Here is a 21,829-nt window from a genome sequence, read left to right as displayed (position 1 = left end):
TTTGAAGACTCACTGATACTCAGGGTGAGGGTCTGTCACAGAGCAGCACTTGCAAAGCCAGCTCGAGGTAGCTTTCCTTGTTGCCCTTTGGAACGTGAGACATCTTAAATGTTTACTGCATATTGTCAGATGATGCAGGAAGGTGCTGAACCTGGAGTGCAAAGTTCGTGGCAGATTTTTTTCCAGTCCTGTTTTCTATCTTGTCCTGACCAGACTGGCTTAGGAAACTTTATTAGTACTTCATCCACCTCGGGAAGGCATGGGTGTCCACACTTGTTATTACATGTGCTTCGTTCTCTTGAGGTGCAATGGAGGTGTGGCAGGCGTGGACTTTGCACAGCTTGTAGGCGTGTGGGGCGTGTGATGGGGTGGTGAAGGAGGAGACTTAGGACACAAGACTACCTAGATGTCATCTTACCAACACTCCAAGACATAAACCTGGGCCTCTCAGGCTAAGGTTGGGAACTTTTTATAATGAGGGACATAGTCGTTTCGGCAGTCGATGCTCTTTGGTTGAAAGGAGTCCCTGAAACACCCCCCAAAGTCAGTTTCCGCTCGTCTCTTAAGTTCTGCAGGAATCCCGTATTGCCACTAGATGGCGATCATTTGTCAGTGCTCACAAGCCGCTTTTCACTCAGATCTGTCGGGAGTGCTCATTCCGTCTTCCTTTTAATTGAGCATCAGCTCTGAACCAGGCCCTAGGCCATTGGCTAGAGAGAGCAAAAGAGGCTTGATCCCTGTCCTCAAGAAGTCCAGAGTCTCACACCTGTTACACAATGACATAGCGAAACTACTCAGTGGCACAACTAGGGCAATAACTTAGTTCTTTGCGCTGCCAGCCAAGTAGCTCTCTGTTAATGTTTGTGAACCACAGATGGAAGCTAAGTCTGTATTTAGGTAAGTCCTTCAGTCGGAGGTAAGCTTGTGTTTCATTCTCGAATCTATGAAAGAAAGTTAGTTTTATCACTGCTCTTTAAAATTTAAATTTAACTATAGTTAATTTACAATATTGTGTTACTTTCAGCTGTACACCTTCAGATTTTTTTCATTATAGGTTATTACAAGATATTGAATATAGTTCCCTGTGCCATACAGTAGATCTTTGTTGTTTATCTATTTTATATATAGTGGTGTGTATTTACTAATCCTGAACTCCTAACTTATCCCCTACCCTTCCCCTTTGGTAATCATAAGTTTGTTTTCTATGGCTGTGAGTCTATTTCTGTTTTGTAAGTTCATTTGTATTTTTTTTTTTTTAGATTCCACATATAAGTGAAATCATATGGTATTTGGCCTTCTCTGACTTACTTCACTTAGTATGATAATCTCTGGGTCCATCCATGTTGCTGCAAATATTTCATTCTTTTTTACGGCCGAGTAATATTCTATTGTAGATATATGTACCACAACTTCTTTATCCATTCCTCTGTCAATGGACATTTAGGTTGTTTCCATGTCTTGGCTACTGTGAATAGTGCTGCTATGAACTTTGGGGTGCGTGTATCTTTTTGAATTAGACTTTTCATCGTTTCCAGATATATGCCCAGGAGTGGGATTGCTGGATCATATAGTAGCTCTATTTCTACTTTCTTAAGGAGCCTCCATACTGTTCTCCATAGTGGCTGCACCAGTCTGCATTTCCACCAACAGTGTAGGAGGGTTCCCTTTTCTCCACACCCTCTCCAGCATTTATTGTTTGTAGACTTTTTGCCATTCTGACAGGTGAATTACTGCTCTTTTAAAAGATAGTTGATTCTTTTCTGTTTTTTGTTTCACAAATATACAAACTTATTCTTATAAACAGCCAAATGATCTAGGAATAAATACAGTAAAAGGTGAAAGACCCTCTTTAATTTTCCCCACATCCTACTCTTCCTGTGCACCCCTCCTCATTCCCTTCCACGCCCCTCCCTAGGGATGACAACTGTTAGAAGTTTGGTTAGTGTTATTCTTTAAAAATTTCGAAGAAGATACAATTTTCTTTTTGCACAAATGAGATCATACTATACAAACTGTCCTGCGATTTCCTTTTTTCACAACAATCCTGGACATCTTTCCAAGTTAGTACATATAGATTTGCTTCATTCTTTGAAACCATTGCCTAACATTCCTGGTCATAGACGTAACATATTTTAACAATTTCTCTGTTGATGAACAGTTATCTTGCTTTTATTTTCTCAACTTTAAAGAATGCTGTAACAGTGATGATAATAAAATTATAATAATTCACATTTATTGAGTGGCTGTATGTGCCAGCCACTGCACTAAGGACTTTATTTGAATTATCTCATTTAGTCTTCAAAACAACACTAAGATCCAGGTACTGCTTTTATCTCTGCATACAAGTTCTTTGTTGGATATATAATTTGCAAATATTTTCTACCAGGCTATAGTTTGTCTTTTCTTTCTCTTTACAGTATCTTTTATAGAACAGAGATTTTAAAGTTTTGATTAAGTCCAATTTGTCCATTTTTCTTTTGTGGATCATGTTTACTGTCAAATCTAAGAACTCTTGCCTAACCCTAGATCCTGAAGATTTTCTCCTGTGTTTTTTTTCCTAAAAAATTTATAGTTTTACACTTTAGACCAATGATTCATTTGGGTTAAAAATTGTGTACAAGGTGTAACATTTGTGTTGTGACTCATTTTCTTGCAAACCAATTACATTTATTGAACAAACTGTCTTTATTCCATTGAATTACTTTTGCAGCTTTGTTAAAAATCAATTGGTCATTTTTTAAAAAATTAATTAATTTATTTATTTTTGGCTGTGTTGGGTCTTCGTTTCTGTGCGAGGGCTTTCTCTAGTTGTGGCGAGCGGGGGCCACTCTTCATCGCGGTGTGCGGGCCTCTCACTATCGCGGCCTCTCTTGTTGTGGAGCACAGGCTCCAGACACAAAGGCTCAGTAGTTGTGGCTCACGGGCCTAGTTGCTCCGCGGCATGTGGGATCCTCCCAGACCAGGGCTCGAACCCATGTCCCCTGCATTGGCAGGCAGATTCTCAACCACTGTGCCACCAGGGAAGCCCCAATTGGTCATATTTATGTAAGTCTATTTCTGTGTTCTCTAGTCTGTTCCCTTTATGTCTTTGTTCATCTTTATGCTAACACCATGCTGTTTTGATGACAAGAACTTTATAATAATTCTTGAAATCAGGCAGTTTTAGCCCTCCAACTTTGTTTATCTTTTCGGAGTTGTTTTGGCTATTGTTGGTCGTTTGCTTTTCCATACCAGTTTTAGAATTCGTTTGTCAGTTGATTTTTGTTTATTAACCTTGTATCCTGCAACTTTGCTAAACTCACTTATTTATAGCTTGAACTTTCAATACTATCAATATTGTATAAAAATGATGAGAACAGACATCCTTGATTTTTCTTGATCTAAGGGGGAAAGCATTTAGTCTTTCACCTTTTAATAAGCACATTAGCCGTAGGCTTTTTGTGGGTGCCTTTTCTCAGGCCGAAGTTCCCTTGTATTGCTAGTTTGCTGAAACTTTTTATCGTGAATTGGATTTGTTAAGTGCCTTTCTTGCATGTGTAAAAATAATAATATGCTTTTTCTTCGTTTTTTTTTTTTTTGTCTGTTACTATGGTGAATTATTCTGATTGATTTTTGTATCTGGAGCCAGCTTTGAGTTCCTGGGATAAACTTCACTTGGTTGTGATGTTTTATCCTTTTCATGTTATTGGGTTTTTTAAAATAAATTTATTTTATTTTATTTATTTTATTTTTGGCTGCGTTGGGTCTTCATTGCTGCACGCGGGCTTTTCTCTGGTTGCGGCGAACGGGGGCTACTCTTCATTGCGGTGCAAAGGCTTCTCATTGCGGTGGCTTCTCTTGTTGGGAGCATGGGCTCTAGGCACGTGGGCTTCAGTAGCTGTGGCACGCAGGCTCAGTAGTTGTGGCTCGTGGGCTGTAGAGCACAGGCTCAGTAGTTGTGGTGCATGGGCTTAGTTGCTCCACAGCATGTGGGATCTTCCCGGATCAGGGTTCAAACCCGTGTCTCCTGCATTGGCAGGTGGATTCTTAACTACTGCACCACCAGGGAAGCCCCTTTTCATGTATTGCTGGATTTAATTTGCTAATATTTTGCTGAGGGTATTTGTGACTTTGTTCATGAGGGATATTGGTCTGTAGTTTTTCTTTTTTGTACTATCTTTCTCTGGTTTTGACATTAGCATAATGCTGGTAACCACTACTCTCTTCTCTGTATCTATGTGTTTGTTTTTGTATGTTTTGTTTGATTTGTTTATTGTATTCCACATATGAGTGAAATCATATGGTATTTGGTATTTGTCTTTCACTTATTTCACTTAGCATAATACCCTCTAGGGCCATCCGTGTTGTTGCAAATGGCAAGATTTCAGTCTTTTTCATGGCTGAGTAATATTCCATTGTGTATGTATACACATCTTTATCCATTCATCCATCAATGGGCACTTAGGTTGTTTCCAAATCTTGCCTGTTGTAAAGAATGCTGCAATGAATATAGGGGTGCAGATACCTTTTCTAACTAGTGTTTTCATGTTCTTCAGTTAGTATTTATACTCACTGTATTTTACAAATAGTTAATCAATTGATTCAACACCATTTGTTGAAGAGTCCTTCCTCTATATAAATTTTCATTATATGTTGCCAGAGAGAGTGTATTTTTAAGGAATATATGCATATGATTCAAAATCAAAGCATATTAAAGTATATACAGTGAAAAGTAAGTTTCCCCCTCCAGCTGCAAGCATTGTGGATTTTCCTTCCAGATATATTCCATGCGTATACAAGCATATATTTTGAACAAATGGTAGTATACTATATTCACTATATTATAACCCGCTTTCTTAATATATTTTGGGGATTGTTCCATATCAGCACATAGAGATCTTTCTCATTATCTTTAACAACTTCATAATATTTCACTGTGTGGAGCTACTATGGTAGACCTTTTCTTGTTTCCAGTCCCATGCTACTATAAACAATGCTGCCGTGAATATCTTTGTACATTGGTCTGTGGAGTCATGTGCAATTAATTCTGCTTGTAAAAAAATGCTTAGAAGTGGAATTTCTTAGTCGAAGTGTATGTGAATGTAAAATGCCAATAGATATCAAAGTGCTTGTCTCTCTGCAACGCCCCAAATATATAGTGTATTATCAAACGTTTTGATCTTTTTAAAGTCAATAGTTGATAAATGGTATTTTATTTTAATTGAATTTCTTTATGAGTGAGGTTGAGCATCTTTTCATGTGCAAAAGACATTTGTATTTATGTTTGTACAGCATGATTTTAATTGCAACCTAAGTCTTCAATCCTTTCATGGGTCTGTTTTGGGGCAGTTTTGTTCAGTTGCTTCTTCTGCTTTTATCTCAGCTTTTAAACTGTTATTGAATAAGTATCACACTTACATGATTCAAATATGAAAAATCTCACCCTCACCTCTGTCTTCATCCATCTTAATTGCCCTTAGCCCTCAAGTAACTATTTCTCTTAGTTTTTTCCTTCACACTTCCAGTATTTCTTTCTATAAATACGAGGACATATGTACATAGCTTCTCATCCTCCACTTTCTTACACAATATCCCATTCTATATCTTAGTCTGTTCATTTAAGAAGACATACAGACAGCCAACAAGCACATGAGAAGATGCTCAACATCACTAATCATCAGGGAAAAGCAAATCAAAACCGCAGTGAGATATCCCCTCACACCTGTCAGAATGGCCTTCATCAAAAGACAAGAGATAAGTGTTGGTGAGGGTGTGGAGAAAAGGGAAGCCTCCTGCACTGTTGGTGAGAATGTAAATTGGTGCAGCCACTATGGAGAACAGTATGGAGATTCCCCCCCAAATTAAAAATAGAACACCATATGATCAACCAATTCCACTTCTGGATATTTATCCAAAGAAAACGAAAACACTAACTTGAAAAGATATCTGCACCCCCATGTTCATTGCAGCATTATTTACAACATTCAAGGTGGGTGTGGAAGCAACCTAAGTGCCCATCAACAGATGAATGGATAAAGATGTGGTACATACATATACATACAATGGGATATTACTCAGCCATAAGAAAGAATGACATCTTGCCCTTTGCAGCAACAAGGATGGAACTTGAGGGCATTATGCTTAGTGAAGTAAGTCAGATAGGGAAAGACAAATGCCATGTGATCTCACTTTTATGTAAAATCTTAAAAAACAAAAAAGTTGAACAGGAACTCAAAGCTACAGAGAACAGATTGGTGGGGGATGGTGGTTGGGGGGTGAAATGGGAGAAGGTGGGCCAAAGGTCCAGACTCGCAGTTATAAAATAAATAAGTCCTAAGGATATAATATACAACATCCCGACTATAGCTAGTAACACTGAATTGTATACATGAAAGTTGCTAAGAGAGTAGATCTTGAAAATTCTCAAACAAAAATTTTGTTCTAGAATTCTGCCCATGTCAGTGACCAGAGATCTTCACTATTTTTGACAGCTGTACAGTGTCCTGCTGTGTGGCTGTAGCGTGTTTATTCAACCAGTTCCCTATTTTGGACACCTGAGTTGTTTCCACTCTTTTGATTTTACAACCATTGCCACAACTAGTAGCATGGTATATGTGACATTTTGCACTTGTGCAGGTATATCTGTATGATTCCCAGAGCTGGGATTGCTGGGGCCATGAATCTATAAATTTTGTAGACATTAACGAATGTTCCATTTTGCATTCCTTCCAGCATGTGTTGTTCAACTTTGGGATTTTTGCCATCTGATAGGTGAGAAATGGTATTTCTGTGTCGTTTTAATTTGCAGTTCTTTTATTCAGAGGGAGGTTGAACATTTCTTGACATGTTTATTTTCCTGTGTGCTCTTTCTCCATTGTTGGTCTTTTTAGTCACAATTTCTGAGAGGTGATTAGTCCTTTGTGAGAAGAGATATGTATACATTTCCCCGGTTTGTCACTTGTATTTTGACTCTGCTTATGTTATTTGTGTGTGTGTGTGTGCAAAAGATAAAAGTGTATCTAGTAGAATGTGTCAATATTTTCTTTTACAGCTTCTGGATTCTCAGTCAGATTTAGGAAGGCCTTTTCCCCTCCCTGGTTTTTAAAGGAATTCACCTGTGGTTTCTTCTGGTGCTTGTATGGTTTTGTTTGTTTGTTTTTAATTTATTTATTTTATTTATCTATTTTTTGGCTGTGTTGGGTCTTCGTTGCGGTGTGCGGGCCTCTCATTGCAGTGGCTTCTCTTGTGGAGCACGGGCTCTAGAGCGCAGGCTCAGTAGTTGTGGCGCACGGGCTTAGTTGCTCCGCGGCATGTGGGATCTTCCCGGACCAGGGCTCGAACCCGTGTCCCCTGCATTGGCAGGCGGATTCTTAACCACTGCGCCACCAGGGAAGCCCCTTGTTTTGTTTTATTCATTTTTTTCCCTGAGTGTTCAGGTATATTGAGGGCATGGGGGTCTACAGGGGGGACCCAAGTGCCTGCAGGTGGCCGGGGATGGGGTCTCCAAAACCTGGGTTGACTTGAAAGCGTGACCCTCAGCTCCATCCCACCAAGCCTTTGGGTGTGGCCCCATCAGGGCAGCGACTTTGCACATTTCTCGCCCTTCAGGCAAGGCCCACGGCCATTCTTCCCCAGGGAGGTCACCTGCTCAGCGCTTAGGGCACTTGGGTGCCGAGTCTGGGGCAGGCAGCTGGATGGCAGCAGACAGGAGCCCCGGACTGTGTGTTTTATTTTTTACATTGAGATTTGGGATCCATTTGGAGTTTATCCTGGTGCAGATGTAAGGAATGGATCCGACTTTATTTTTTTCCAAATGGCTGTACAGTTTTGCCAGCACTACTTATTAAAAAGTTCATCTGTATCCCCACTGATTTGAGATACTGCCCTTCTTTATCATATATGAAATTCCCACATTTATTTCTGGTTCAATTTCTGGTTCAACTTCCATTGGTCCCTCTGTCAATTCATGTGCCATTATTAAGCTGTTTTCATTATAGAGGCTAGTCCCCCTTTATTGTTCTTTTTTTGGAGTTTTTAGAGTTATAGAGTTTTAAGAGTTTTTAGAGTTTAGTTTGGCTAGTTTTGATTTAACTTTCCCACATGAACTTGAGAATCGGCTTGCTTAATTTCAAAAAAAAACCTGTTATTATTGGGGAGGAGGGTTAAGTTAGATATTTAAATTAACTTAGAACTGACATTATGGTGTGGAGCCTTTCTATCCAAGTCAGCTTTTATGTCTTACAGGAGTATTTCCAAGTTTTTTTCACATTGGTCTTTACACAATTCTTATTAGGCTTATGCCTGTTTGGGGTTTTTTGTTTGTTTGTTTGTATTCATAGGGCTATTGGTTTCTGTCTTCACCTGAATTCCTTAGAAAACAGAACTTGAGCCAAGGCTTATTTGCCAAGGCTTTGTTGGGGTTGTAATCTCAATGCAGTGAGAGTGATGGGAAAAGGGAAAAAAGGAAAGAACATGCAAATTCGTGTGTTACTGAGTTGGCCATGATTTCATGAGAAAACACAGCCACTGGTTGGGTCATTTGGATGGATTTGGACAGGCTCTGTAGAACCGATTCACCTTGAAACTGTCTTTTGCAACAAAGAAGGGAGATAAATGTATCTGCCAGTTCCCTTACGGCTCCTGTTTCTCAGTGTCTTTTGGGGCAGCCACTGGGAAAGCCAGTGTTTTTTGGCCTGGTGTCTCATCTGAATCCAGAAGTGGTGGAAGGAACTGGAGTATTTGAGGGTTCACTGGCTCGGGTCTGGGAAGGGTGGGAGGGTCTCTCAGCAGAGACCATGGCTCCCCACTGAGTGAGCAGCTGGGCCTGGAAGGCAGGTGGCGCCAAGATGCACAAAATTGGGTCCAATATAATTCCAACATATTAATATTCTATCCTCTTACCTTTGAATTCTCTTACTTTTTGTAGTAGTTTTTCAGTTGATTCTTCTTTGGGGATTTCCGGTGTATACAATCATGTCATCCAAAAAAGAAAGAGTTTATTTATTTTTATTTTTTTTTTATTTGCCTGCGCCAGGTCTTAGTTGCGGCAGGCGGGATCTTTTAGTTGCGGCATGTGGGCTCTTTAGTTGTGGCGTGCAGGATCTAGTTCTCCGACTGGGGATGGAACCTGGGCCGCATGCATTGGGAGCTTGGAGCTTAGCCACTGGACCACCAGGGAAGTCCCCAAAATAGAAAGAGTTTTACCACTTCCTTTTTCAATTCTTATGTATCTTGTTTTTTTTTCCTCTTGTCCAAATGTGTTGGTTAACACCCCAATGTGAAACAGTAGTATTGACAATGGGCAAGCTTATTTTGATCTTGACTTTAATAGGCATGCCTTCAATGTTTTCCTATTAAGAAAAATATTAGAAGTTTATACCAACTGAACAACAAATCCCCATTTTCTTCTCCCTCTGTCCCCCAGTGACCACCATCCAATTCTCTGCTTCTATGAGTTTGACTGCTCTAGGGACCTCATATAAGTGGAATCATGCAGTATTTGTCCATTTGTGTCTGGCTTATCTCACTTAACATAATGTCCTCCAGGTTTATCCATATGTCACAAATGGCAGGATTGCCTTTTTTTTAAGGCTTAATAATATTCCATTGTATGGACATACCACATTTTCTTTATGCATTCATCCATCATCCAACACTTAGATTGTTTCCATGTCTTGGCTTTGTAAACAATGTTCTGATGGATGAACATGGGAGGACAGATATCTCTTTGAGATCCTGATTTCAATTCTTTTGAGCATATACCCGCAAGTGGAATTGCTGGCCTGTATTGGTATGAAGTTTCAGTTATACAAGATAAATTATTTCTAGAGATCTGCTGTACAGCATAATGCCTATAGCCAACAATACTATATTATGCACTTAAAAGTTGTTAGAGGGGTAGATATCATGTACGTGTTCTTACTGCACACACATTGACACACACACAGGAAGGAACACAGGAAAACTTTGGGAGGTGATGGATATGTCTACTACCTTGACTGTGGTGATGATTTCACAGGTGTCTACATATGTCAAACTCATCAAATTGTACACATTAGTTATGTACAGTTCTTTGTGTGCCAATTATACTTCAATAAAGCTGCTCTTTAAAAAAAGAAAGAGGGCTTCCCTGATAGTGCAGTGGTTAAGAATCCGCCTGCCAATGCAGGGGACACGGGTTCGAGCCGTGGTCCGGGAAGATCCCATATGCCGCAGAGCAATGAAGCCCGTGGGCTACAACTACTGAGCCTGCGCTCTAGAGCCCGTGAGCCACAGCTACTGAGCCCGTGAGCCACAACTACTGAAGCCCGCGCGCCTAGAGCCCGTGCTCCACAACAAGAGAAGCCACCGCAATGAGAAGCCCACGCACCGCAACAAAGAGTAGCCCCTGCTCGCCGCAACTAAAGAGAAAGCCCATGTGCAGCAGCGAAGACCCAACACAGCCAAAGAATAATATTTTTTAAAATCTTAAAAAAAATTCTTTCTTAAATACTTTAAAAAAATTTTTTTTAAATACTTTAGAAAGAAAGAAAAATATTGACTTTGGGGCTAGGAGAATATATTTTCTTTATGTTAGTGAAATATTCTACAATTCCTGTATTACTGAGTTTTCTTTTTTTTTAATCAGAAGTCATTGCTGAATTTTATTAAGAAGTTTTTCAGCATTTCTAGTGATGGTCATATGACTTCTTCATTAAATCTGGCAAAGCAATGAATTCTATTAATAGATTATCTAATATTAGACCACCTTTACATTTCTGGCATAAGCCCCAGTTGGACAAGGTATATTTTTCATTGTGTTGTTGGATTATTCATACTGATATTTTATATTGGATATTTGCATCAACATTCATAAGTGAGATTGGCCTTTGGCTTTAAGTTTGGCTTTATTTATTTCTGTACAATCTTTAGCAGATTTTGGCATAAATGTTATACTTGGGTCATATAAAAATTTGTAAGTTTGCCATATTCTAGAATATTTCAAGTAGAGTTGGAATTAACAGCCCTTTAAAATTTTGGCAGAATTCCCCTCTAAACTCTATCTGTTGCCTTTTTTGTGTGTTTAGATCTTTGTCAACTCTATTTCTTTTATGGAAATTGGTCTGTTTAGTCTATCTCTCCCTGAGTCAGTTTTATAAATTATAGTCTTCCTGGAAAAGTGTCTGTTTCATCCAGGCCATCAAATTCATCACATATAATTTTATGAAATGCTTTCATGATTTTTTTAATTTGTTTTTACTCTTCTCAGAGGTATTGCTTCCTTGTCATTGTGAATTTGTGCTCTGTTCCTTTTTCCTCTGTTGGTTAGGTTAGTTGGTGTTTTCTGTTTTATTGATTTTTGTTTTGGCAGTGAACCAGTTTTTCGATTATTAATAAGTCCTACTTTTTAATTTTTCTAACTTTAATTTCTCCTTTTCTATTTATTATTTCTTCATTCAGTTTCAGTGTGTTTTAGAGATGAGGAAACTTGGATTGACCACACACTCTTTGTAGATGTTGTACTAGTCAGGGTTTTAATTTGCAAGCAACAGAAGCTGATCCTGACTGATTTAAGCAGAAAAAGAGCTGATCAGAATGATATTGGGTCTCTGACAGAAATGGTGAGAGGGCTGGAGAACCAGCTTTGAGGTTAAACAGCCAGGAAAAAACACCCCAAACCACAACTCAGAACTAGTTCTGGTGAGAAACCTGCTATCACTACTGCGGGTGCCTGACAGGCTGAACGATGCCACTTAGCTCGAGTTCACTGCCACCAACACATCCTACAGAAAACAGTAGGGAAAAGAAAGGGGAAAGACAATGCCTTAGCTGATCAGCGTTGTTGGCCTGGTGAGGTGATCGAAACCTTCCTTCCCGAGGAGTCTGACTCCTTGGTGGTCCTCCCAGTGGGGCTCAGATTCAGCCAAATGCCATCAAATGTCCCCATTCCAACTCTCCAGGTCCAGTCTTTTCGAAGCGTGCCCTTCGTTTCACTTATAAGACCCGGTGGAATAATTCAGCAACTTGCAGCGTTAAACCCAGGTTCGTTGTGGGTGATCTCAACCTGCGCACGTAAGCTAGAAGAGAGTCTTAGCACTATCATAGAAAGCCTAGTTTTCCAACCGTGGTTTGAGCCAAGAATTTAAGTCTTGGAGCTTGTCATCCTTTTGCTTTACGATCTGCAGCACATTGAGAAGCAAACGCCTACCTCGTAGCACTGGGCACATCGGTTCAGGGAACTAGATGATTATTTAATTAGGTGGCTAGCAGACTGTTGTCAGGTCTGCAGAAGCGATCTTGAGGCCAAAGTGGCAGGAGAGACCATCAGAGTCTGTATTCCAGCTGTAAGGGAGACTGGAAAACAAAGGGTATTAATGGGAGTGCAGCAAAAAGGAAGAATATGAGAATGATTTTAGAGAAATAACCAATGGGGCTTCTTGACTGCTTAATTAAAACGTCTGAGAGAGACAGGGGCCGTTGAGCAGGGTGGTCTGTAAGCCCGATCGCAGTGCAGTTCTGTAAACTTCAGTGATTGGAAAGGGTGTCAGTGGTCATCTCGTTACATACTGGCCACGTTTTTGAGCAATCACTTGTTATCCGGACAGTTCCAGCAACAGGAAACCGGTTACATAAACACGATTCCCAAAGAATCGTGTGACAGCTCCGACTGGGAGAATCCAGCCCGGTGTTGTTACCTCTTGAGATTACACGGAACACACCTTGCTCTGTTCACCTGGGAGCCCCGCTGGCATCCGGTGTGAGGGTGGCCGGTCGATGCCGCCATTCCTTCCAGGTTCTCAGGCCATCGATCCACCTCCTCCGAGCTGCTACCAGGACTGAGTGCGCTCCTGGGATCAGAGCGCCAGGCCGAGTGGAGCCAGCTGCCCCCTCCCTGCCTGGAGGCTGGAGGTCCCCCTGGCTCGGGGCTGGCGGCCACCCCACCGCTGACTCACACCCGCCTGGCTTCCTGTCGAGAGAACTGCGTTTTCCTCTCTGCTCTTGCTGAGCTCTCTTTCCTCCAGTCTCTGCTTATGCTGTTGATGTTTTGCTTTCTTGAGGCAGGGGGACTGGACCTTGCATTTCTTACTGGTAAATTTCACCTTTTCGTTTGCAATTTGTCCTTCGGCCAATCTGTCATGATCTTTGGGTAGCTGAAAGCAAAGGAGAGGGAAGCATTTTATTGATTTGCAGTGTAAGGTCACCAGGAATCAAGTGACACCCACCTCCAGATTTGGGCCCGACAGAGAAGGAAATAAGTTCCCACCTTTCCTCAGGTCCTTCTCAGGATATAAGTTCCCACCTGTTCAGAACCTAGAGCCAGAGTGGAGAAAGAAAGCCATTGTCGCATCTTGTTCTTTTTTTATTGGAAGCTGGCAGCTGCTACCACCCCCCCTGTCTATGGACCCATCTGCCTCTAGATTGTAACAGTCAACACTCACGTGTTTTCATTTTCTGAGAGAAAATAAGCATTTCATAGAAGAAGAAACTAATGGCCCCAAGTCATATAACCAAAAATTGCTAATTAAAAATGTGATACCTTTGCCCATCAGATTGGCACAAAATTTTCAAACCTTTGCACAATGATGTATGTTCATGGATGTTAACGTCACTGTGTATAATGGCTAAAAATCCGAAAGGAAGAAAGTAATTCTCCATCCAAAGGTACTTTGTTGTGATTCTTAGAGTTCCATTTCCCTCAACTCATTTACAAGCCTGAGTGAAATGAAGGGTAAAGTTTATCATTCTCCAAAATAAAAGCACACTCGAAGCAACAAGATAGAGCAGAGGTCTCTATCATGTAGCTCTCGGGGCAATGTAGTCTCCCTAAATCTGCTCCTTCCAGGGGCTTCCAAATCTCAAGAGTATGGAAATGCCATCCTCCAGGTGCCCAGGTCATTTACGTTTATCGAAGTGTTTTCATAGAAGCTCTTTATGTATTTTGTTTATTCAATTGTAGCTCACTACAAATTCATCATCTCAACTTTGTTCAAGGGGTCTCTTGCCACGCAGATAGTTTTTCATCTTTTGTAAGAAAATCTGGGAATTGTTTCCTTTATAGTTTTTGTGAGTTGTTTGGCTTCTCACAATTATATTCATGAAATAATTCAACATAAAAGATTAAAAGAAAATGTAGGAAAATGCTTTTTTATCATCTTGTGTCAGGCTGGATGAGCCCAGAGGCCCTGTGTAGCCAAGCCCCAAGGCATGCTGGGCAGCGCTGGCCGGGGGGCCTCCACACCTGTTGTATCCTGTCAGGGATCAAAGTCGCGTTCCTTCTGCCGTGGAGCACCTTGTTTTCTTGCCTGTCTCCCTCCAGGTGGAGCCTCACGATGCATCCCGCCGTGCTGCCTAACTCAGCTTACTTTGCCTTCTTTACACATCAGAACTGTGCCTGCTTTATATCAACACGCCAGCTAGGTCCCCTCCCAGGCCTCCTTTTCCGTGGTTGTTTCGGTTTATCACCACCAGTTCCTATTTCACAAGAAGCAAGTCTGTTACATTGTGGCTTTTAGTGCTGACAAGAAATCCGTGGTTTGGGGTCTTGGGCCCTGAGCATGGTGTAACTAGAAATTAAACTGACGTTTAAACTGTAATTTAACTCCACCGAAATTTTCACACCAGAGGAGAACTCTCACATGGCCTTGCTGGCAAGAAGTACACTCTTCACAGTCTTACACCCTAAAATGTTATTTTCGTCAATATTATAAAGTAAATATGAAAGAAGTGAAATTACCTCCGAGACAGATGCTTGACTCAGAATGTTGTAACATTTGCGACCTTTTGAACTTTAAAGAACAGATCACTCTCACACTCTTTAAACTATTTAGGCACAGAAAAAGATGCAAGCTTCTTCAGGAACCCTGATAGCAAATTCATAAAACTATGGATCAATCTCACTTCATAGAGACATGACAAACGAATTCCAGATGCATTGAGTTTAAATGGAAGACAATGAAATATAATTTCTACAAGAGAAAGTTGTAGGATCTCAATCTGATCTTGGGGTGGGGAAAACCTTTCTAAACATGATAGAAAAACTATAAAGGGAAAGACAGATTTTTGCTATACGAGAATAAAGCACTTCCGTTCATTCATTTATTCAGTCCTTCAGCAAATATTTACTGAGCATCTCCTGCATGCTGAGCACGATTTTAGGCACTGGTGCTTCAAAAACAACATAAACTTATAAGGCAAATGAGTTTATATCCTTAACTTCTAGGAATAATCCTTGTAAATCATTAGGGAAAAGATCGGCCTCGCAATGGAAAAATGGGCGTAGAAAAAGGTCTACAAAGGGATGTGACACATAAGAAATAATATACAACCTCCTGAGACACCAGACAAATACACATTTAAACAACAAGCAGTCCTATGGGACTGCTGGATCTTTCACAGAGGTTTCGGAGAAACAAAGTAACTTATTTCTGAATGCATGTTTATGTGATTCCCCTCTGTGAAACTCATTGAAAAGAGTCCAAAATAGAGCAGGAAAATCTAACCAAGTCATGGAAAGACCTGAGATGGGTTAGACGTCTCATCTACCCCTGGAAGGGTACAGCTTTGACGAAATAGGAGAAAGATTTGTGAAGGATGCCAGTGAAAAATCCTTAACTGAGGAACGAGAGGACAACGGTGTGGGCTACTCCTCCCCCCGGACGCTCAGCCCTCAGGAGCTGAGAGGGACTGCGAGGGGAACGGGGCGGAAGCCGGGCGCAGCGGGCAGCGGCTTGAGGGGCTTGCTCTGGACCGGTGCTCATCACTTCACCCAGCAAACATTTCTGCATCCTGATTGGCACGTGCGTTCCCGGCATGCAGAAATGCACTGGGGTCAGCAGGGAGGAGGCCCAGGGAATTGGCCTTGAACTGTAAACAATAAAGGGGTCTTCCTTCTAACAGATGTCTGTCCTTTGAGCCCAGCAAGTTGTGAAACCAAGCTGAAAGCCAGGCTGTTCTTTTCCTCTCTAGGTACCTGGGGACGAGTCTGCCGCCGGCAGGTGCCCTCTGGGAGCTCAGCTTCTCCCAGGCCGAGACACGGGCTTCAGTCAGCACTGGCATCCTGTGGGCTCCCGGGAGGAACCGCTTCTCTTGAGTCACAGTTTTGTGCTGGCCAGAGGCTGGGAGGCGGTTTTGGCAACTTCCTGCAGCCAAAACAGTGTTTCGTGCTGATGAGCCGCCCCGTAACCATCACTCTGGGGCCGTTAGCTGCCTGCCAGCTGGGACCCGTCTCCTGCCCGCTGTCTCCTCTTTCCGTCCCTCCTGCCCTCCGGCAGCTGAGTCACGGGTAGCACGAGTGTTAACAGCACCGACGGCTCCACTTCTGAGGAATGAATGTGTGGCTGTCGTGTCATGTTTTTGTAAAGCCTTCCCAGAGGCCGGTGTTAGGTCAATGCCCACCTCTATCTTTTCAGTCCTGTTATCATTTCCTTATTTAAATGTGAATATGTAATTCAGGCAGAATTTATTTTGATTACAGGTGGAATGAGCTAGACATTCATTAACTTGTTCAACAAGATTGACTGAGCTTGCTCTCGGCACCAGGCACCGGGGGGAGCATTTTAGAGCGCTTTTCCTCAGCATTAAACCTCAGCTACCTTACATCTAATAACACAAGAGACCAGGTTTTCCGAATGCCTTCCAAATTCACGTATTTCAGGAGAAAGAAGGGGTGGGCCTCCTGCTGGAGTGTGAGCTCATTTGTATAAAATGGGGCCAGATTTTCTCCTTTCCAAGACCTTTTGTCCTAGACTTGGTAACCAAGTCCACACTCTCGCCCCATCCCAGTTGGTTCACATCACGCCTTTCCTCCTGCGTAGAGAATGCTCTAAGGACCTGTGTGCAGGTTAAATGATTTCATTTAATCCATCCAAAGCACTTCAACCAGTTCCCTGGACGTGCGTGTTACCTATTATTATTACTATTGTGCATTCCAAGGGATCGGTGTCATCGCATCGTTCATGGACTCCTTCGGAGACAGTCCCAGGAGCCCTCACCCCCGTGTGCTCAGCTTGAGCAGCGGCGAAGGAACGTCCCAAGGGGACACCCTTGGGTGTGAGGGTCATATTATTTCATTTGTAAGTGTCCAGTTCAGAAATGATGAGAAACCACCCAGGACATTGAGTGGCACTTAGGTCTCAGTACACGAGGAAGGTCAAGTCCACGTCACGTAGAGTGGCACACTTATCTCTGCCGAACAGTCCTCCTCAGGGTTCCTCCTTCCACATCGCAGAGATCCAGGACTTGTCTGCCTCTCTTGACAAGGCCTGGAAGCGGAACCCGTGGGCCAGGCCGTCTCCGGGACAATCACAGGAAGCTATTCCACGCCTGCGACAAGTCCCGGCTCTGTGTGGTGGCAGGCAGAAGGTTACAGGCCATCAGGCTGAAGGGTCACCAGCAATCCCGGGGCTAGTGGCGCTGAGCCAGGACCAAGAGGACCATGTAACCTGCTCCTGGAAATTCCCGACCCCCCGCCCTCGGGTCCCCTGGCTTTTGTGGTCCCCCTTGGCGAGGAAGTAGAAGGCGGAGAGAAGGGGCCCCCTTGAGTAAAGCACAGCAGAAAATAGAACATTAACCAGGACTTTGTTTCTTCAATGATGTTCGCCTTTTGCAACACATAACCGCACCCCAAACTTCCTGAGTGTTTTCAAGGTGACACCACTGGGAAGAAAATGGGAGCTGGGCTTAAAGGAGCGGGTCTTGGGAAGTTACTATAAACCTCCAAGTTGTTACCAAACGCTTTCTTTCATCTCGTGTTCTGGGACCACATCCAAGATTCCCGGGGGCCTTACAAATGGCAGTTGGTGGTGGAGTTGTTAGGTTTTCTAAACACTCACTAACATTTACTAAGTATCCGTTAATAGCAACACAACGAGAAGAAAAACACAGTGGGGGAAGTGTGTTCCAGTCAGAAGAAGGGGGATGAAGAAAGATGTAAAAGGAAATGAAAAGTCAGTCAATCAGACAAGAGCCAGTCTTAATCCTCTTGCCTCTTTTCCCTCCGTGTCTTCTGGACTCCAGCGAAGAATGTTTGTGTGTGAAGGGACAGAAAGATTCCACTTTGGAGCTAGATCGGGGAAACAGCTTTGACAGTTCCGCGTGACAGGACAGTCTGCGGAAAGCTAACACTCCATCTCTCTGAGGACCAGCTTCTTTTTCTGGAAAATTAGCTGCCTTGAGCACTTGGTAACACATGACGCAATAATAGCACCTGCCCGGTCATAAAGCAGTCTCTATTCAGCTTCGACCCCTCCCCTCCCTCAGGCCCACTGTGGCTTCCACCATTTGGCCACCACCCCCTCTTTAGCTTCATCTTCTGTCACTCTAACCTTCCTGGCACCCACAAATTCGTCCACGTGGTATATTCTGTCATAGCACATGGCCCTCGAGACCATCATGAGCATCCTGCATGCGACCCATTCGATAAGCATCTTTGTGCCAGAGTACTGAGTCCATTTCCACTGGATGTAATGATTGCTGCATTTAGATTGAAATCGAGCATCTTACTTGTACTTTTGATGTGCTCCCCACTTCCTGTAGGTTTCCTTTTCTTTTCTGTACTTTCTTGAGTTCTTTTGGATTGAGCATCTTTTTGTAAACTTATTTAGAAACTTAACTAGATCCCCAGGAGTTTGTAAACAAACAGGAGCTGCTGTAGGTTTCACCTGTTGTATGTGCGTGTGTCTGTGTGTCTCAGTGCAGTTTCATTGCACGTGTAGATTCCTGTGACCACCACTGCAATCAATATACAGATCTGTTCCAACATGAGGATTCCTCCTGTTAAGCTTTTCCAGCCAGCTTCCCCCACCCAGTCCTGCCCTCACAGAGCACACAGGCTAGATGGGCACAGGCTAGAGTCCCAGGGCGAGCTGGAGACCAGCTGATGTTCATGGGCCAGGTCTTGGTTTCTGAAGTTCCTTTCTTCTGCATGTAATTTCTCATGCTCCTCAAACAAGTTCCACTTCCAACTTTGCACCACGGAATTTGCACACAACGCGAACACTTTTCACACTAGAGCTAGGCCTTGCCACCCATAGCTCCTTGGCAACATCTCTTCTCGGTGTTGTCCTCTAATCAAGGCATCTCCTGCAGCCTGACAGATAAGGCCCCTGCGAGAACAGCTCAGAAGCCCAACACATGCAAGCAATCAGAACAGACTCAGATTTTGGAGTCTGAGCCCCAGATACTGGAGCCCCGGACACTCCTGGCCAGGGCAGCACGGAGCACATCCACAGGTCCAAAGGGGAAGAGGCCTGCACGGTTCCTTGGGCAGCTTGAGTCGAAAACTGCCCTGGCTCAGATGACAGTAATATTGAAGGATCAAAACCCACAGCTCCAAGTGCAGCTCGATGGAGGTTTCGTTCCCTCAGCCCGAGTTGGAAAGCCGGGCGATGCCGGCAGCTTGCTGATGGGTCCTGTGCACATGCGGAGGAAATGATTTCATAGCTTTGGGATTTCACCGCTGCAGAGGGGGCAGGGGGCCAATTCCGCTGAAACAAAGGGACAGTAATCACTCTGGCCAGAAGAGCAGTTTAAATCAGAGGTGTCTCTTTACAGCCTCAGAGACTTGCAGGATGTTTCTCAGTTCACTTCAGTGTCTTTCGACGATGGATACAATCCAGACAGGGCACTTCACTTTTATCGGAGTGAATTCTGGAGCCCAAGAAGTGAAACTTGCTTAACCCAGCCAGGTTTATTTTATTGTGCAAATAGAACTGAGTGTAGGAATAAAGTGCTCAAACTTTGAACCTTTGTCCATGGTAATCTTCAGCCTCAATAGCCTGTGTTATTAACTGAGAAAGGCTCATCTTAGAAACGTGTAGCTAGGGACTTCCCTGGTGGCACAGTGGTTAAGAATCCACCTGCCAATGCAGGGGACACGGGTTCGAGACCTGGTCCGGGAAGATCCCACAGGTCACAGAGCAACTAAGCCCGTGCGCCACAACTACTGAGCCTGCGCTCTAGAGCCTGCAAGCCACAACTACTGAGCCCACGTACCACAGCTACTGAAGCCTGCGCGCCTAGAGCCCGTGCTCCACAACAAGAGAAACCACTGCAATGAGAAGCCTGCGCTCTGCGACGGAAGAGTAGCCCCTGCTCGACGCAACTAGAGAAAGCCCGTGTGCAGCAACGAAGACCCAACACAGCCAAAAATAAATTAAGTAAATAAATTAAGAAAAAGAAAAGAAACGTGTAGCTGACACCCCAGTGTACTCAGTGTGTGGATGGAGCATTTGCTGTGTTTGAGTTAAAAGGCTCGGACCAAGCCTTGCCCGACTGCCTAAGGTCCAGCCTCGAGAACTCGTCTGTCTGGTTCCCCATCACATCCCCAGTTCCTAGCACGTAAATATGTGATGAGTAAATCCTGGTGATGAGGTTTGTTCTGAACCCACAAAGCTAGTCATGTTTCTCAAGAGTTGTGTTTTAAACCTAGGTCCAGGGCACTGTGAAATCGTGTGGAATTAGTTCACTCAACAAGTATGAGCATGGTCTCGAAGCCGGACCTTAGGCATGGGTCTGAAGTTTCTGGGAAAGATCTAGGTTGGAAACATAATTTTGTAAATCATCAGCAAATAGATGGTTGTTAAGAGAAATGATACTGGGTGAGGCCATGAGGGAGAGTGTGTGTAGTTCAATAAGGGAAAACCGTCCAGAACAGTGTGTGTATGTGCACGTGCGTGCACACGCACATTCACATGCACACACGTTTCTTTTTTTAAATTTTATTTTGGGTGCGCTGGGTCTTAGTTGCGGCATGCAGGCTGTTTAGTTGTGACATGTGGGCTCTTAGTTGCGGCATGCAACTTAGTTGCGGCATGTGGGGATCTAGTTCCCTGACCAGGGATCGAACCTGCGCCCCCTCCATTGGGAGTGCGAAGTCTTAACCACTGGACCACCAGCGAAGTCCCTGCACACATGTTTGTGATGAGAGAAGGTCCATGAATTTCATCATGTTTTCTAAGGGGTTCACAACCCATAAAAGGATAGGAATTCAGTGTTGAAACGGTCCATCTTGAACTCCCTTTTCACCTCTTCCTTCCTTCTCATCCTTGGCCAGTTAGGTACCTTTAGAAAGGGTGCTGCTTCTATGAATCACAATCTGTAGAGATGCTTGTTAAAAATGCACATTCCTGGGCCCCAAGCCAGGCCTGGTGAGTAAGCCTTTCTGGACGTGAGATCCAGGAATGTGCATCTTTAGCAGGTCCTTGGGGAGTCTGTTCATTTCTCCCCAGGGAGCTGCTAAAAATGCACTTCTGGTTCACTAAGCACTTCTTCGATGCTTAAGATGTTGTTCCACACATCCAGTGAATTTTTCATTTCAGATATTGTACATTTACCTCCACAAGTTCCATTTTGTTCTTGTCTATATCTTCTATCTCTCTCCTCGTTATGTACACATTTTCCTTTAAATGTCATACATTATAAGAGCTGTTTTTAAAACATTGTGTGCTTATTTCATCACCTCTGTCATTTTTAGGTCTCTGTCTATTGTATGATTTTTCCCCTGATTATGAACCACATTTTCGTGCTTCTTTGCATTTCTAGTAATTTGGGGGGAATGCTTTACATCATAAACATTATATTGTTGAGTGTCTGGGTTTCATTGTCTTCCTTTAAAAAGTCTTGAGCTGTCTTTGTCAGGTAATTCAGTAACTTGAAAGCTTCTGAGGTGTGGCCTTTCTAGAGTCTCTACTGAATGTTTCAGGTTTCTCCACTTGAGCTGGTCTGAACATCTCCCAGCCCTGTGTGAGCTCGGGTAGTCATTCACTTTGTGGGTGTCCACGAGTTGTTTCTGGATTCACCTCATGGGGTTTCACCCAACACGTGTGGGTGTTAGTATTCAGCCTAAGTCCCGTGAGGGAATTCCCAGGTAGAT

At 43.1% G+C, this 21,829-nt stretch overlaps 1 protein-coding gene across 2 annotated transcripts in view; it reads left to right on the top strand.

The window, feature by feature from the left end:
• GAB3 (GRB2 associated binding protein 3) overlaps positions 1–21,829 on the top strand; it is a 61,014-nt gene that overhangs the window by 955 nt on the left and 38,230 nt on the right. The gene's annotated exons all lie outside the window — the stretch shown is intronic.

The sequence above is a fragment of the Balaenoptera musculus genome, chromosome X, assembly GCF_009873245.2.
Source record: "Balaenoptera musculus isolate JJ_BM4_2016_0621 chromosome X, mBalMus1.pri.v3, whole genome shotgun sequence".
NCBI lineage: Eukaryota > Metazoa > Chordata > Mammalia > Artiodactyla > Balaenopteridae > Balaenoptera > Balaenoptera musculus.
Note: the sequence above shows the minus strand (reverse complement) of the source record. Positions and strands in the feature narration are given on the sequence as shown.